General features: G+C 41.3%; 1 long non-coding RNA gene across 1 annotated transcript; it reads left to right on the forward strand.

The window, feature by feature from the left end:
* Window positions 1-553: 553 nt before the first annotated feature.
* On the forward strand, window positions 554-6,225 carry LOC129730208 (uncharacterized). The gene is made up of 3 exons (XR_008728808.1): window positions 554-1,376; window positions 5,821-5,988; window positions 6,052-6,225. It is a non-coding gene; the product is annotated as an uncharacterized LOC129730208 (long non-coding RNA).
* Window positions 6,226-18,114: the final 11,889 nt, after the last annotated feature.

Raw genomic sequence — 18,114 nt, forward strand, 5'->3', positions numbered from 1 at the left:
ATGATACATTTTTTGGTCCGATCATGATTCACCCTGGTCCGATCATGGTACAAAATCTATGATCAGGAAAAACGATATAATTATATGAATTTACGTCAGATTTGCTATAAATTATTATTTTTGTAAACTAGACAGATAGACTTTTCCGATAAATGTATTTTATTTAGGATTCCATGTAATATTGATGGTGAAAATGTGACACGAAAAGCGATGTACCTTGAAAATAGTCTAAATTGGTCGGATCATGATACATTACCCTAAATAAAATGAGATAATTATTCGACCACACTCATGGTGCCGTTTATTCTTGTTCAACTCCCGCGAGACTGTATCATTAATTTATTTTTATATTCCAAGGTTCCAGCATTTTATTATCATTCCTTTTCGTTGTATCAAGTCTGAGCAGTTCTTCCTGCCGTCATTCCCATATGATTGAAGCCTACATACTAGGCCCATGTGACTGCTCCACAACGTGAAGCTTTCATTTGTCCTTGCCAAAAACACCTTTAAAAGTACAGTCGGAGAGGGAACATTTTCATTATCGTTTGCAACGGGTTCCACTCCATATACCGACTGTCGCTGATAGTGTAGTGATTTTCCAGCAGCGGAAAATATAGCATCTGTTTCGACAGATTGGTACTCTGTTGTAGAGAAAAGCTCAAAGAAGAGACGCCAGGCGCATGCTCCCGATAGTTGTCCGTACAACCACCACCGATAACAACAACGTTGGACCGAGCGGCCGCAAGACCTTCGCCGAAATGCAGAAAAAGCTTGCGCATTTCTAAAAATGTCTATATCCTGCTGGCGTTAAAGGACCGACGAGCATCAAAAGAGATAGCTCCGAGTATTTGCCATTCAGATAAGAACCGCGGAAACACAGAAGTAGAACACCATCTGAATGAGCAGCTCTTCTCTCCAATATGTGTGTAAAGCAAAAAAAAAAAACGAGCATGCAGGGCAAACATAGTCACTACGAGTGTGTTCGAAAGCTGATTTCCAGATTTGACCAATCCTCGCGGGGGAATTTTACGATGCTCGTGAAGCTTTCCCATGTGCTGGCTCCACAAAAGGACGCGAGAAACGACAGCCGCGATTAAATCTGCGAAGTTGAGGGTGGAGAGAGACACACTATAAGAATTGTGTCTATATGTACAAATACTAGCTGTAGCTAGCTAGCGATATTTGGTTTAGCGTGGTATTTGAAGATTAATGTTAAGTTCTTTCATTTTCAATGCCGGCACACTTAGTTGATTACTGTTGCTCTGTTCTTTTGTCTATTCTGCAAAGCTTAGATTTCTGTCATTGGCATAGTATTAGTGAATAGTAAAGAATAAGCAAAGTAAAAACTGCATCTGGGTTAGAACTAAAGTTTAATAGTTAGCATTGAAAATTGCAGTACGACCAATTGGCAGTGAAGAATCAATAAACCCATTTGTGAAAACAAAGGTTTTACGAAATGTGAATAAAAAAATTTATCTGGCAACGAACATGGGAAACCAAACCGGAAAAAGTGGATTTTTCTGACCGTCATTGACCGTCTGCTAGTACCTAGACTATTACGTGTTTTTACCGTTGGCAAAAAAGTACATATCAATACGAAAAACATTCCCCGCTAAAAAGCAAAGCCTTGGTGCTACATTCCGATTCGGAATTTGACCTTCTGTTTTTTTACACAGACTTCGCAGCCGACTGTTTAGTGTACAGGACAATTGCGGGGCTAGCGCTACGATCCTACTGACACTCATAGTCTCTCCCAGACCAAGACTCGAACCTACGACGACTGGCTTGTTAGGCCAGCATCGTACCTTGAGACCATCTGGGACATGCCCCGCTAGAAGGAGGTAATTTAGGTACTTGCTTTTGGTTGAAACTAGAGCCACTAACACTGTACTTGACGACCTTACTAGATACGAACCGAAAAATCAAACGATATATTTACTCTGGGGTCAAAACATGTAGCAATCCTGTTGAGCTCTTTACATGCCATTAACTAGAAAATAGTACAGCTTCGTGGTACATTCATGGTCTATTGAATGGTTTTTTCTCAGCTTATGTTCAATCGTTATTGGTTCAATGCTCACCTTCGTCGTATAGGAGGATAACCTTTACGCCTGTGGTGAGGGTTACCATGATATTGAACATGTTGTTTGGTCATGTCCCTTGTATCGCGAAGCTAGATTCATTTTTGGAAATTCTCTTGAAGCTCGGAATAAACAACTAAATGTTCCAGTTCGTGATATCTTAGCTAATTTTGATTTTCACTACATGTATCTCCTGTATTTCTTCCTTAAATCCATTGATGTGCCTATTTAGTACATTTTTGGTTTTTTTTTTTAAGATTGTGTATATATACTGAAATAAACATTAAGACGCACCAGAGTTTTTCTCGGATTGTACGTCAGAATTGCTTCGGTCCTCCATCAGGGATTCCCCTGACTTCAAGTTTCTCGGCCTGTAGAAACTGCAAAAATTATAAAGAATTCTTCAAGATAAATTATATATCCTAGTTTAATATTTTGATAAATATAATATTCGATGTATAAAGACCAATCTGTCTGCTGTTTCGGCAAGGTGCTTGGGAGGGTAATCTTCAACAGACTTGTGAGATTCACCGAGAGTAAAACCGGTCTGTCAAGTAACCAGTTCGGCTTCCACAAAGGTAAGTCCACGGTGGATGCTATTCTCTCCGTCACTAAGACTGCCGAGGTAACACTCCAGAGTCCAGCGTAAAATAAGGGGCATTCGCTATTACGCAATTGTCACGATAGACGTGAAAAACGCGTTCAATAGCGCCAGCTGAGACTCTATAGCCTACGTGCTTCGGAGTCTCGGAGTGCCGGTGTCACTGTACAAGATTCTGGAAAGCTACTTTCAGAATCTAGTGCTGCTCTACAACACACATGATGGTCAGAAATGCGTCCCGATTACCGCAGGGGTACCGAGAGATTCCCTCCTGGGTCCGGTACTGTGGAATGCCTGACGGTGTGTTGAAGCTCCCATCGGGAGCGGTGATTGTGGGCTTTGCGGACGATTCAACTCAAAAGTCAGTCAGCGAGGTCGAGCCGCGCTATACATACGCGTTGTTGAGGATTGGATGCACTCTAGGAAACTGGAGTAAGCGCATCACAAGACAGAGGTCATCGTAGTGAACAACCGCAAATCGAAGCAGAAGGTGGCGATAAGTGCCGGTGGATCCACAATCGCCTCAAAGTAGTCCTTGAAGCTCTTGGGGGTAATGGTCGACCACAAGCTAACGTTTGAGAGCCACGTCGTCAATGCCTGCAAGAAAGCTTAGTCGTGGAAGCGGCATTATCGCGCATGATGTCAAATAGCTTGGCGGTATTTAGCAGCAGGTGGAAGCTGCTAGCTAGCGTGGTAACGTGTGTTGGGTACTCCCAGTTACCGCGGTAACCTGAAAAGCCCCTACCGCGTATCGAACCGTGTCATACGAGGCAATCTGCATCCTGGCTGCTATGATTCATATCAGCATCATTGTCAAAGAGGATGTAGAATGCTTCGGCCAAAGCAGCTGCAAGGCAGCAATCGACGGAACAGCCATCGAAATGCCAGTGAAGGCGAACCTTGCCTTCACGAAGTCAGCAAAATCAATATTTTAACAAGGGGGTGCACTGAGCACACTGGCCCTTCTCCCTGAAGCAATGCCTAACGGTGGTTCCAGTGAGGCTCGGGGTCGGGAAAACTGGAGAAACGTAGGATGCGAATATGAACATCCTAATCGCCTTCGAATATTGTATAGTTTTTCTGAAGCCTTAGTTCACCAAGCTCTGCCGCTATCTTCACATGAAAATGTAGAGGCAGTAGGCAAAGCATGATCTCCAAAGCTGCCTTTGCGGTGGTAACGGAGAGACAGGCCAGTCTTTGAACTTTATTAAGCTTTATTATATTTAAGATTAATATTCAGCCGTATCTCGGTACTTGACGAAGCTTGAAGTTTTTTTCCGTATATTGGTCGTCGACCTCCCCTCCCGGTGCATGCGAGCTTCACCAAACATCTAGTTTAGTAAGAAGCGCTGCTCGGTGGTTCTGTCGGCGTATTATTCATCGATCTTCAGAAAAAGTTGGACGGTTTCTCTGATTTCTTGCGATACCTCCGGGCCACTCCAATGCAGAGATACCGTTGTTCAGATAATGGATGAATTGCAGTGTCTTCTCGTTTGAACTGTTCACACTTTTCGGCAGGTTATCTGTGTTAGCAGTGTTTTCAGCTCCCAGGAAGTTAGGTCTGGAATGGTCTTATCCAGTAATACAACTGTGTCGCTGTCAGCGCGGTCCAAGTAAAGATAGCCATGTTTGAGGAGAGATCAGTACCGCAAACAGCTTAAGGATAGAATCGTGCACAGTTCCAACCTGCTCCTTGGATAGAAGTTTGGTCGGGTAACCGTCAAAGGTGGTAGCGATGTTAATAGCCCAACAATTTCCCTGTAGGTAACTCCCACCGTGTCTCCGGACCGATGGACCATTCGCATTGCCGATCCGAGATTTTTGATTCACCGCATGATCGGTGCTGGTGTTTGGTGACGGGACGTCATCCGGTCGTTGCCCCTTAACAGGAGCTTGACCTTGTGGGTTCGGCCGACGTGAGGATCAGAGGGCGAGCATTCTTGTTTTATATGCCGCGCACGTGCGCTGTTGTGCGTTGGTGAGACGCTTCGCTCTCAACTACATTCCGGTCAATGATAATTCATCTTGTTGGTTTTAAACTAAAACAATGTTAATACCGAATGATACAAAGTTAGAGACAGTTTAGAGGGGAAGGTTTCTGGCGAAATTAGGAAACGTAGTAAATGAAGCAATTTTGATAAAATACTGAGTTACAGTTATTTTCAACCGGAGTTGATGTTGAATACAGGGGGTTTTGGTATTTCGGTTTGCAGTTTAATGAAATACGTTGGTTGCTATTCGCTCAACACCAACGTTTCGTTCCTCTTATGGGATCATCTTCAGGGACTAGTTCACTACCAAGTAACACATCAAAAAACTAAACTTCTTAAACAGCCTTACTATAAACACAGAAAGGAGACAACAACAAGTGTTACGAACCGACTGTTTTTATGTTTGAGCTAATGGGTTTTAATTTGTTGATTACCGTTTTCGAGCAAATAATTTTTTCAATGTTGTATCACAGACAAACAGACATGCCTTTACGAAGAAAATCTTGAAAAAATCTCGCTCTTGTCCGAAACGTTACACTTATGCGCCACCATGTGAGCTAACTGCCGACTAACTAATTTTCGTAAACACGGTTTTTGTCTTCGGTTTTAGCGACATCAGCGGTATTACTAACGGTTTTTGTCTTTGCTAATGACTGTGCACGCTTGCTTATAGAAACACCAACGGCATTAGTGCGTACTAAATAAAATTTCGAGATAATCGTTATATTTGGCTGGAAAACGAAATTTTATACTGATGTAAGCCCAATTGTAACGTCAATATATTGTAGGTCCTGCGGATGGTCCAATAAAAGGACCAAATCATCGGTGATGAGTTAATAGTAATCAACGCATTTCGTTAGAATGTAAGCCGAAATACTAAAGCTCTTTGTATTAAACATATAAATAGACTCTAACAGAAACCAAATTGAATTCTTAATCATATTAAAAATGCTCATATTTTTTACTATTGTGTTGAAAAAAAGATAAAATTTTAATGAACTTTCCATAGTGCTTCGGAAATTCAGCATTAACTCAATTTGCTGGCAAATGATTTATCGGTGTCAATCATTATTCTAAATTTCTTTATCTTTCGTTTCAATAAACCAATCCATATGCTAAAGTTTATGTTTCTATTTTAATACACCAGCAAGCTACCTTAAGAGATCTAAATCTATACATAGGTGTGTAGGTGAAGGAAATACACACTTCTCTTCATTCTAATTACGCAACGCAGATGGGATTCGGATGCATTAACAATCGTACAAGTTCGTAAATCGGCAATTATACCACCTCTACTCTGGAGACACTCGCCATGGTAAATCACTATAATGTATATATGCTAAATAATATAAATACTATACCTCTGTAACTGAACTAGAGCGGCAGAAGGCATGCGCTTTATACCCATACTCTGGAACACCGTAGATGGTAGTATGGCTCACCCCGTTCGACGACAGGGCAGCCGCCACAATCCACAGTAGGAGCCATAACCTCTTTCGACTACTTCAAAAGCGAACAATAAAACGCATTCCCCACGACATGATTTATAGTATTGAGGTAAAGAAAAGTCAATACCTCGCTTTGAAGGGAGAAAACTCCCATGAGACTGCTTCTGGATTACAGCATTTGGATCCCTTTTGCTTTCGTTGTATGAAAAGCAATAAGCAATACTGTTCTACCCAGTTTGATCAAACGGGCATACATGTGCAATGGTTTTTATTATTTTATCATTTAATTAATTTCCACCACATTTTTTGTGTTTTTGGAAATAAATTTATCAAACTTAGTTCTGTTAGAAGCATCAAGTAAAAACTTCAACGAAATTGATCCAACAAAAAGGATATCATAGTTTTAATTTTTATTTTATACTCGTCCAAATATTATATTATTTTTTAATCACAAATATATTTACCTGTAATAATCTTTTCCTGCGCAATTTTCGTTTACACGAGGCCACTAGGTCTTTTAAATTTGATATACATTAGAGTCGCTTTTTACGCGGGGGATACGTGCCGCGTAAAAAAACCGCGTAATTTCCGGAATCCGCGTAAAAAAAAACGCGTAAATTCCGGAATCCGCGTAAAAGAAACCGCGTAAATTCCGGAATCCGCGTAAAAAGAAACCCGCGTAAAAAACGCGTAAAAAGCGACCTTAGTGTATATGCGAATAGTTGTTCATAAATAGTGCAAAAAGGATAATGCGCTTTTGTTTGTTCAGATTCGAACAGAAACAAGAATAAAATTAACCGTTGAATTTTCAGCAGTTTAAGTGAACTAGGGGAACCGCTCCCATATTCATCTCATCGCGCCTTTTTCGTCAATTTATCGTCAAATTTTACCATATTTTCAACGTAAAACTTTTAGCCACATGAGAAAATCGAGAAGCAAATGGATCTACTTTCAAACATTTGTAGAAATTTGACAGTGAATTGGACAAATGAAAGAAATAAGATGAATATAGGTGCACTAACCTGTTGAAATGGATAATGGAGCGATTACCCTATTCAAATTAAAATAAATATTCAATCAATTTTACTGAACTTAGGCGCATCTTTTCAAGACGAAGAAATAAGAATATACTAAGCGATTTAGCTGCTGTACATCGGATGATACACTTTATATTTCTATCTATAGTTTACAGTATTATCCTCAATCACTGCATGGAACGTCAGCAAAACGTGTATAAAACAACTCAGACCAAATCTCTATGGCATTTAGGATACAAAAAAAAACGAGACTTCAAGCAGTCAGCCAGCACTCTGCTCATAAGTTGTTGATGATAGACAAAGCAATAAGCATAAATCTTTTCTTAGCGTCTGTTGTATCGCTTAGTAGAAGTTCATGCCATTCTCGTTCCATCGATAACGTCGAAACAACGCTTAAGCACCAGCACAAAATCGATACGCCCTTATCTGCGACCATTTAATTTTTTGGCTATGGATGTTCACATGTCCAATCAGAATTTTTTTATAGCTCTTGCCATTGGCTATGTAAAGCTCTCCTACTAGAAGGGGACATATCCGTTTCGTGAGTTCTTTGTTCGATCCTGTATCTTTAACTTTCCGTCGTCTGACTGAGAACTACCGTCGCCAACCGGCTAACCATTTTTGAAACTTCTTCAAAGCACTTAATATAAGATTTATGTAATGTATGAGTTGAAATTTGTTTGATTGTGATCCGTGTCATTGAGATGCAGTGGCAATATAGTTCGTTATCGATACATCGCGAAAAACTTGCAGCTTTGACAACAGACCGAATATGTAACCTTTCCTATAATTTACAAACCGCGACAAAAAAAGTATTAATTTACTATAAGAGAAATAAATATTTTCTTTGAAAATCTTTCCTAAATTTTTACATAAGACTTTAACCCTCTAATGCAGCGGTTCTCAACCTTTTTTTGTCCACGTACTCCTTGACGATATTTTCCAAATCAATTGTACCCCCTGGCTTGGAATGTTCTCGCAGGGTGGGAGAGAGTAGTGGTAGATCATGTTGTGGTAGTCTAGTTTAGGTTTCAAATTGAACTGTGATTGCTACAGTTGTGTTTTAAGAGGAAGTTTAAACAACAAATAGAGTATTACAAAAAAAATTGCTTTGTCCGCCATTACTGATTTTTCTCTCGCGTACCCCCTGGAGGCTCTCGCGTACCCCTAGGGGTACGCGTACCCCAGGTTGAGAACCGCTGCTCTAGTGCCCAGTGCCCCCTTGAGACGGTCTTCAGTTGAACCTCTAAAAAGCATTAATAAGAACTCAAAAAATGTTCAAAAAGCTTCATAGTGATTTTTTCGAAGTCCGTCTAAAAATTAATTTGGGTACTAGAGGGTTAATCGTTTAGTAAGTATAGCAAAGCATCCAATTTAAGAAAAATATAATAAAAAATAATTTCACAAACATCTTGATAATTGGATCTAATATCTTCTTTCCAGATGGTGTGATTTGCCAACTACGCCTTTCATTAAATATTTCCTGGCTACGATCAACCAATCGCCATGGATGAGATATAGAAATTGAAGATGATCGGGTTTCGGGTTTTCAAACCCGAAACCCGAAACCCGACCCCTACCCGTCGGATTCGGGTTCGCAAAATTCTGAAGGTGTTGGGTACATGTCGGGTTCGGGCTTGGAGAAAAAAAATTTAGGTTCGGGTTTGAAAATGTTAGGTTTCGGTCTGAAAACCCGAAACCCGACTATATCGAATAAGAATTTTTATAAGATAATAATGTCAAATTTCATGCAACTATAAAAATCACTAACATTTCAACACTATTCGAGGCTCAAAGTTTCAGGGCAGCCCCAAATTGATACTAAAAATCACAGGAAGGTTGTATGCAAAGCCACGACCGCAAGGTTGAAGTAGAATACTTTTACAAGAAAGATAACCCGGCTTCTTGCGTGTCAGTCATTTTTTCTAGTATATAAACATTGACCGTTCAGTGGCAGTATTGTAATTTCTTTTTGTTTGATATTTTGAATGAAGTTCATTGAATATTTTTAAATTTTGTGCAAATGAGAAGTTGAGGTGCTGCCGAATTGTAATATGCACATTTAATACGACATCATTGAACGGGAACGGAACAAAGGCTACGGTTATGCAGAACGCGAATGACGGCGCGATGCAATTCGCCTTACCGTGGTGAAATGTACAGCTCTTTTTCAGGCGAAGTAGAGCTATACATTTCAACACATTTCTTGCCAAATCGCATCGCGCCGTTATTTTCGTTCTGCATAACCGTAGCCAAATACTAAGCGACGCAAACACGTAATAATAGTCAGAGTATGCATGTAGATGAAGATAATTAACTTTGGATTATAGCGCAAAACGAGAAAATATTAACTCTTCAAATATTCATTTGTGTTCTTCAAATTTCAGTTGTTCAATTTAATATTCGATGAAATGTCTGTTTATTATCTGAAGAAGCTCTTATATAGGCCAAATGATGCATTCCCAATTTACTAGGTCCATAACTCTGCCGACCGCGCTTAAGAAAGCAATCGTATAACGACCAATCGGAGGTCGAATTTTGTGTTTTGACAAGGCTTAAGAATTTTCAATAGTACAATAGTTCGAATAATAAAATTGCAATTTCATGCATTTGGTAGAAATCTTAGAAGATTTTCTAATCGATTGCTGCAAAAACGAAGGTAAGCCATCGAAAACTAACCGATTTATTAGCATTTGAAATTGGACATATTTTTCACTTTTTTCAGTTTTAGATTTTCATTTCACATCCCTATGTAGCCGAACTTCCTGAGAGAAGTATTCTACTTCAAAAATGCAATCAGAACTTTTCGTGCTCTTTTATGCAGATATGACATTTAGATGAGGACTTATGGTATATCATGTGCGGAACCTTTTAGGCACAGTTCAGACCTTTTGTTTCAGTAAACTGTTGTACCTTTTATAAATCTTTGTTTATACAACGAAAATGATGAGAATTAAAAGTTAGAATTATTTTGCCTTTTATTACATCCCTTAGGTGAGTTTAAAAGTCATGCTTATATTGCATGCACGACAATATATAAATTTCATCATTTTCGCAGTATTATATCCAAGGTAAATTAGACATGAGAGCATACGGAATAAATAAATGGTTCGATTTCTCCTACCTCTAGTAGAAGGCCCTTCTCCAGCGTTCCAACCAGAGGTTGGACACGTGTTACCTCTGGCTGCTTTTACATTGACCTTCGTACTGGTACTTGGTTTCTTCGATGCACTTCCCCCATGCTGGTCCTTCGCGCGTTTCCGAGCATCACGCTTGTATTTGGCGTTCATATATTTAGACATAGCACTGAATACACTTCCGATGGATTTCTCAATAAATGCAATAAATGCACTCGTAGTCTGTTACCCGAGAATAGTAAAACACTTCCAAGAAATGTTGCACTAGTAAAAAGACTATTCCCACGTGTTGTAACGTGCTGGAGCACGAAATCTATGTCTGTGATCGGGAACCTTCACGTTCACGAGGTAAGACTGGAGAAACGCGTCTAATAATGCGGTAAAATTTTTAATGTCTTTTTGTGCAAATTATTGTACTCAGACAAAAACCTGTTTTGAATTGGATGAATTTTTAGTGAATAAACGTTAACCGTTTGTTACTTAAAGTTGGTCATGCTGATCGCAGGCTTTGCGCTGCCCCTACAGTGGGGGGTTTACTAAATAAAGTGAAAATTGGACAACTACAACAGAATTTGATTGCATCCTGCTCAAAATGTCTGCTTGTGTTGATGCCAGAAAATTATTAACCTTCAATTATTTTTTTTATTTGCCTTGAAAAAAGCATTTTGCGGTTCAAAATCGGTTGCTAATTACAACCTTTGAGCTGCCCTAACATTGGGGGAATTAAGATACACGGACAACATGCACTGTGGAAGCTATTTCACATTCAGTAAATTAGACGGGTGCGACAAATTTAAATTGCTAGGATGCAACACAGAATACTTGCTTGCGTTGACAAAAATTATTAACTTTCAATGACTTGTTTATTTGCCTTCAAAAAGGCATTTTGATTTCCACAATTGGATTTCCTGATGGCAATCTTCATGCTGCCCCAACACGGGGGGAATAATGGCTGTCTAGCGACACACGCTGAGAAAAACCGCGCTGCTCCTGAGACGTGGTGACCAACCACAGGGCTAGTGCTGCTGCTAAGGAAGGACGACTGCTGTTGTCGCTGTCTAGAACTATTATGAGCGGCTTCAGCTGAAACAGGCTCTTATATAGGCCAAATAGCATGTTTTCAATTGCAAGGTATATGATTCTGTCGACTGTGCTTGGGAAGCAATCATATAACGACCAATCAGAGGTCGAATTTTTCGTTTTGACAAGGCTTGACTATTTTCAATAGTACAAAAATTACAATTATCTTATTTTGGGAAGAATCTTAGAAGATTTTCCAATCTATTGCTGCAAAAACAAAGGAAATCCATCGAATACTAACCGATTTATTATCATTTGAAATTGGACATATTTTTCACTTTTTTCGGTTTTAGATTTTCATTTCACATCCCTATGTAGCCAGACTTCCTGAGAGAAGTATTCTACTTCCAAACTCCAAAAAAACTCGGGGTCGAAGTTTCACACAAATAAAATGTTCGGGTTCGGGTTTGATCGAAAATAAAAGTTTCGGGTTTGGGGTTTCAACCGAAAAAAAAATCGGGTACGGGTTTGGAAAAGGCCAAACCCGACCATCTCTAATAGGAATGTTAGCTCAACATATAGGTTCGGACCACTACCTAGTAGCATTGTGCATTGCACAGTGGGGCGACTCCATACAAAGGCTGGCCAAGCTAAAAAAGTGTCAATAAATGCGACAAAAACTTGGTATTTACATAACTTTGGGGCGCTGAACACGAAGACCATACTTAAGTAACGTAGCATTTATGGGGGGAGGGGGGAGATCATCGTTTTGTGACGAGCTGTGACAAGAGGGGGGGGGGAAGGTGTTGGATTAAAATCGACGCAGCATTTATTTTGAAAGATCGATTTTTTAAAGGGAAAATGTACACTAAAAATACACTGAAACATAGTACAAAGTATTGCAGCAAGAGCTGTCGAAATCCTTTTACCTGTGGCATTCTGAAATCTTTTGAAAGCTCTGCTGCATTAACAATCGCTTGGATTTCCAAACACACAATCTGTTTTGAAAACAAAATCGTTGTTTGTTTGTGGATTTTTATAGTGCAAATCACAAGATGCTCGTTTCTTTTTAAAGCTGATAAGTGCAGGGATTAGTTTCTTGCGAATTCCTGAACATTTTCTGTGTTTTCTACAGATATATAGATCACGCGGCTGGTAATCGGCTGGATAATGCGTACCATCGGTGCCATGTGTACCTACAGGAATAAAATAGACCCCACACGTGGTCCTTAGCCTCTTATCCAGCCACTCTTATCCCAACATCTACGCGGTGCCAGCTGCGGTACGAGCAGCCAAGGTAAGATCGGGTAACCAACCCCGGAAGTTGGTCGTATGCTGACAGGAAAGGAGGGCTCTTTAAAGTTTCCAAGCGTCTGTCCTCCATGTTAGGAGCGGCTCAAAATGGCGTCTGTACTCCAGGTTAGGGGCGGCCGATTACCGTCCTCGTGCTAACGTGGGACTCTAAACAGTGTTGGGCTCGATGGTCCGCCGGAGAGACAGGGGGTTGGTGCGCAGGCCTTACAAGCCGCCACAGTAAACACTGACAAGTAATGAACGAGGAACAAAGAAATTCGGACTGAAACAATCGGCACAGACCCATGCGACGAAAACGGACTAACGATTGGAAACTCGGGACGTGGAACTGCCGATCTCTCAATTTCCAATGGAGTACGCGAGTGCTCTCCGAAGTATTGAAATCCCGCAGGTTCGACGTCGTACAGAGGAGTTACTCGAGTGAAAACCTGGCCAAAATTATTTTCGCAGCTATTCAGCAATATTTTGGGAGATATTTAAGTGAGAAGTGGAAGTGGCTGGTTCGAGTTTTGTATCAAAGAGTAACTTTAAATATCACACATACAATTTAATGTTTACATTTACATAGCCTATGAGTCTTCATTAAAGTTAGTGAGCAGATGAAGTAATACGCTCGTATAATTTGTGTTCGCAAAACGGGCAGCGAAACAAATCGAAGAATTTACCATAAAAATGATGTAGCAAATTATCTTCATTTGGAATTTTCAATTTGATGCTCACAGATTATATGATGCCTCGTGGAACCTACGTAGGTTGGAAAAAGCCTTTTGTACGGAGTGTTATTTACCCGGATTATTGATTCTGTGCATCAAGTTAATTTTAAGTTAACTTAAATTAGTTGAAATTCATTCACTAAACTAATCTCATTTAATCTTTGTTGAGCTGAAACACTATTATAAGCATGAGGGAGGAAACAATCAGGTTTTTTTTTTCATTTTATGTACGCGTAAACACTTAACGTCAAAATTCGTCATAAACAACATTTTTCAAACGGGTCGCAAATGTCAATCCGGACGTTACCGGATGAGATATTTGCGAGGATGAGTTTGTGTTGTTATGAACTTCTATTCCCCCGATGATTATATGATCGGATTCCGCGAGATTTGATAACTTTTTTAATATTGAAAACGCTCGAAAATTCGTAGAAACCACTAATGTCGAAAATTTTTTAAGAGTAGCTATAATTTTTAATTTCGGAATTTCTATCAACCGGTTTATTAGCACTGAACATAAAGAACTCATTTGCTGCAAAATATTGTTCAATTGTCATTTTTGACGCCTGGCACAACTTGTTACTATAAATAGTTCTATTCCCAAAAAAATGCTTGAAAATTTGTCAATGTTTACAGCACTCCCAGCATATGATAATATCGTTTAGCGTTCATCGATTGATGGCATTTTGTGAAGCATTTATTTAAGCTACAGAAAAAATATAGCGGTACAAAAAAGTGACAAAAAACTTTTCTCTTATTTTGGCCAGCTTTTTGTCCTAGGTACTCCTCTGTGCGTCGTAGCGCTGCAAAAGGTGTGCTGGAAGGGCTCAATGGTACGTAGGTTTCGAGATGATCATGCCATCTACCAGAGCTGCGACAACACACATGAGCTGGGGACAGCTTTTATAATGATGGGCGAGATGCGAAAACGGATGATTGGGTGGTTACCAATCAGCCCTCGAATGTGAATCAAGGGCCGGTTCTTCAACATAAGCATCATAAATGTGCAAAGCCCTTACCTCGGAAGTACCGAAGATGACAAGGATGAATTTTACGCGCAGTTGGAGCGTGAGTACGACCACTGCCCAAAACATGATATCAAGATCGTCATCGGGGATTTCAACGCTCAGGTCGGCCAGGAGGAGGAAAACAAACCGGTGATTGGAGGTTTCAGCGCGCACCAGCGGACCAACGGGATGGGCCTAAGACTCATCGACTTTGCCGCCTCCAAGAACATGGCCGTGCGTAGTACCTCCTACACAAGTACACCTGGAGGTCACCAAATCAGACGGAAACACAAATCGACCACGTTCTGATTAATTGTCGGCACTTCTCAGACATCATCGACGTCAGATCCTATAGGAGCGCTAACGACGACTCGGACCACTACCTGGTGATGATTAAGATGCACCCAAAACTCTCCGTTGTTAACAACATTCGGTACCGACGCCCGCTCCTGTTAGATCTCGCGCGACTGAAGCAACATAACGTCGCCGGAAACTACGCGCATTCGCTCGAAGCTGCGCTGCCGGGAGAGGACCTGCTGGAGGAATGTCCTCTCGAGGACTGTTGGAACACAATTAAAACAGCTATCAACAGCGTAGCGGAGAACGTCATCGGGCATGTGGGACGAATCCAACGGAAGGAGTGGTTCGACGACGAATGTAGGAGGGTAATGGATGAGGAGAATGCTGCGCGGGCGGCTAAGATGCGCAGTGCCACTCGTCAGAATGTGGAAAGACACCGACAGAAGAAGATGCAGCGAACCCAAATTTTCCGGGAGAAGAAGCGCCGCCTGACGGACGATCGTGAGGTGACCGAAAGGTGGAAGCAGCACTTCGATAAACACCTGAATGGCGCCCAGGCAGGAGACCATGGCGGCGAAGAAAGCGATCCCGCCGGTGCGACAAATGCCAGCCGACGTGCCAGCCCCAACGATAGGCAAAGTTAAGGATGCCATCAGGCAGCTGAAAAACAATAAATCGGCTGGAAAGGATGGCCTCGGAGCGGAACTTATTAGGATGGGCCCCGGAGAAGCTGGTCACCTGTTTGCACCGGCTGATTGCAAGAATTTGGGATACAGAACAGCTACCGGAGGAGTGGAAGGATGGGGTTATCTGCCCTATCTATAAAAAAGGCGACAAATTGGACTGTGGGAACTATCGTGCGATCATTGTCCTGAATGCCGCCTACAAAGTGCTGTCCCAAATCATTTTCCGCCGTCTCTCACCCCTAGCCAACAGATTTGTGGGAAGTTATCAGGCCGGTTTCGTGGAAGGACGGTCTAAGACGGACCAAATCTTTATCATACGGCAGATCCTCCAGAAATGCCGTGAATACAGAACCCCCACGCACCACCTATTCATCGACTTTAAAGCCACGTATGACACTATCAACCGAAAAGAGCTATGGAAGGTCATGGACGAAAACGGCTTTCCGGGGAAGCGGATTAAACTGATAAAGGCTACAGTGGATGGGACGGAGTGCTGTGTGCGGATTTCGGGTAGATTGTCGGGTCCATTTGAATCCCGCAGGGGGCTTCGACAGGGTGATGGTCTCTCCTGCCTGCTATTCAACATTGCGCTACAGGGTGTAATGAATCGAGCGGACATCAACACGCGGGGTACGATTATCAACAAATCCAGTCAATTCGTTTGCTTTGCTGATGATATGGACATTGCCGGCAGAACAACTGGTGGCAGAATAGTACACCAGACTAAAACGCAAAGCAGCGAGGATTGGGTTACAGATAAATACGTCTAAAACGAAGTATATGCTAGCCGGCGGAACCGAAGCCGACCGACAACGCCTAGGCAGTAGCGATCGACGATCGACGGAGATGAGTTCGAGGTAGTCGATGAGTTTGTCTATCTTGACTCACTGGTTACTGAGGACAATGATACCAGCCGAGAGCTTCACAAGCAATTGCGGTCGAACAGACAGAGCTCCCGTACGGAGTGTAACCTGTACAAAACGCTCATAAGACCGGTTATTCTCTACGGGTATGAAACGTGGACAATGCTCGAGAAGGACCTGCGAGTGCTCGGAGTTTTCGAGCGACGAGTACTAAGGACGATCTTTGGCGAATGAAGAATGAACCATGAGCTCGCGCAACTCTACGGTGATCCCAGTATTCAGAAGATGGCTTTTAATCGAATGCTACGTTTTTTTAGAGGAGGGTTAAAGTTTTTTGACCAAATGCTACGAGGGGGGAGGGGGGGTTTGAAAATCATGAAAAAAGGCTACGTAATTTAAGTATGTTCCCTAAGCACTGATGATGACTGTATGTCGCAGTCGAAATACGTATTTGTACGGACTAGTAATATTTTCAATATTAGTAGAGTTTAATGAAAACTTATAAATCTGTTTTCTAAATTCATTCGTTATTTGATTGTTTTTTTCTTCTTTGAATATTATAAAATTTCATGCTTTATTGCCGCCACGCTTTCAGAAACTAATTGGTCCATCATTGTGGTACATCAAGTATAAGATGTCAAATATGCAATTGGGTTGTTTAGCTATATCGTTTTTTTTATGTCATCTGAAAGATCTGCATTTTCTAAGTAAAACGTGATTTAAAAAAAAATTCTATTGTTGTCCTTTGGTTTTTTAATCACGATTTAAAATTGCCCGTAATCTGCTCGAAATAACTACAATGACAGTTCGCCCATATCCCAACTAGTGATGGGAAATATCGCCCAAAACGTACATCGATAACAATCGATAATTCCGGGGGTTTTATCGATATTATCGATAAGTATCGATAATTTGACAGCTAACGTTTGCGGTAAAAAAAAATTTTTTCAGATGATGAAAAAAAAACCTATTTCAGATGGTGATGAAAAAAAAAACTATGACAGATAATTGAGTTGGATGAATTTTCCATGCAAGGTTATCATGTTAACTTCCTCGCAAAAAATATTACGTCCTTGCGTGCGGCCTTCCGGCAGTTAACCGTAGCATTTGCCATGGCGGACGAAAACATGCGTGTAGCCAGTGTTGTTAGTCTCGCTCGTAAGCAGCATACAACACCTCATGTGAGGTTCTCGGTGTCGCCGCTTCCACACAGTAGAGAATTCTCCATTCAAGCTATTTCTCGTTCTTTCCTGTTTTCTTTCTTACTCCCGAGATCATATGCACACAATCCCGTCTACTCTTCTCGTGTGTACTCGTGTATACCTACTCCCCAACTCGCGAGAACGACCAGCCGAAGACAATTGATTCAAGATGCTTTGCGATGCAGAGGGAAAAAATATGATAGGGTATCAGACTACTTCGGCAGCGGTTCGCTTCGGCTGGTTTTGTATTAGACTGCTGTAAAAAACTTACCGAAGCAGTTCGATACCCTACGCGTTGCCCCACTGGCGGCTGTCGGTGCATGTCGGGAGGAAAGCATTTTCGTTTTCGAGCATAGAATTTCAAGCACTCCTCCTAGTCAAGCAATTTTAGTCGAGTACTCCTACTCACTAGCAGGAACTCGCATACTCTTTTACGGTAGCTGAGTAGCAATAGGAAAGAGTTTGTTCGTGTCCGTGCATGCTTGCTGCTACTCAGGGGAATGCATGAAGAAGAAAGAGTATCTCCAAAGCGTGTGTGCAAAAGACTTGAGAAGCGTAGCATATGTCTCGTTGTCAAGCAGAAAGGAGAAGAAAGGTTTCGCTTCTCGCTCGATTTGCAACGCTGCGTGTAGCCATGTTTTTAAGCTCTTTCTTCGTTTTTTTTTATTAACTCCTCCTCCGTTTTCGCGACAAAATTGTTGGAATAGATCTTGC

This window comes from Wyeomyia smithii, chromosome 3, assembly GCF_029784165.1.
Source record: "Wyeomyia smithii strain HCP4-BCI-WySm-NY-G18 chromosome 3, ASM2978416v1, whole genome shotgun sequence".
NCBI lineage: Eukaryota > Metazoa > Arthropoda > Insecta > Diptera > Culicidae > Wyeomyia > Wyeomyia smithii.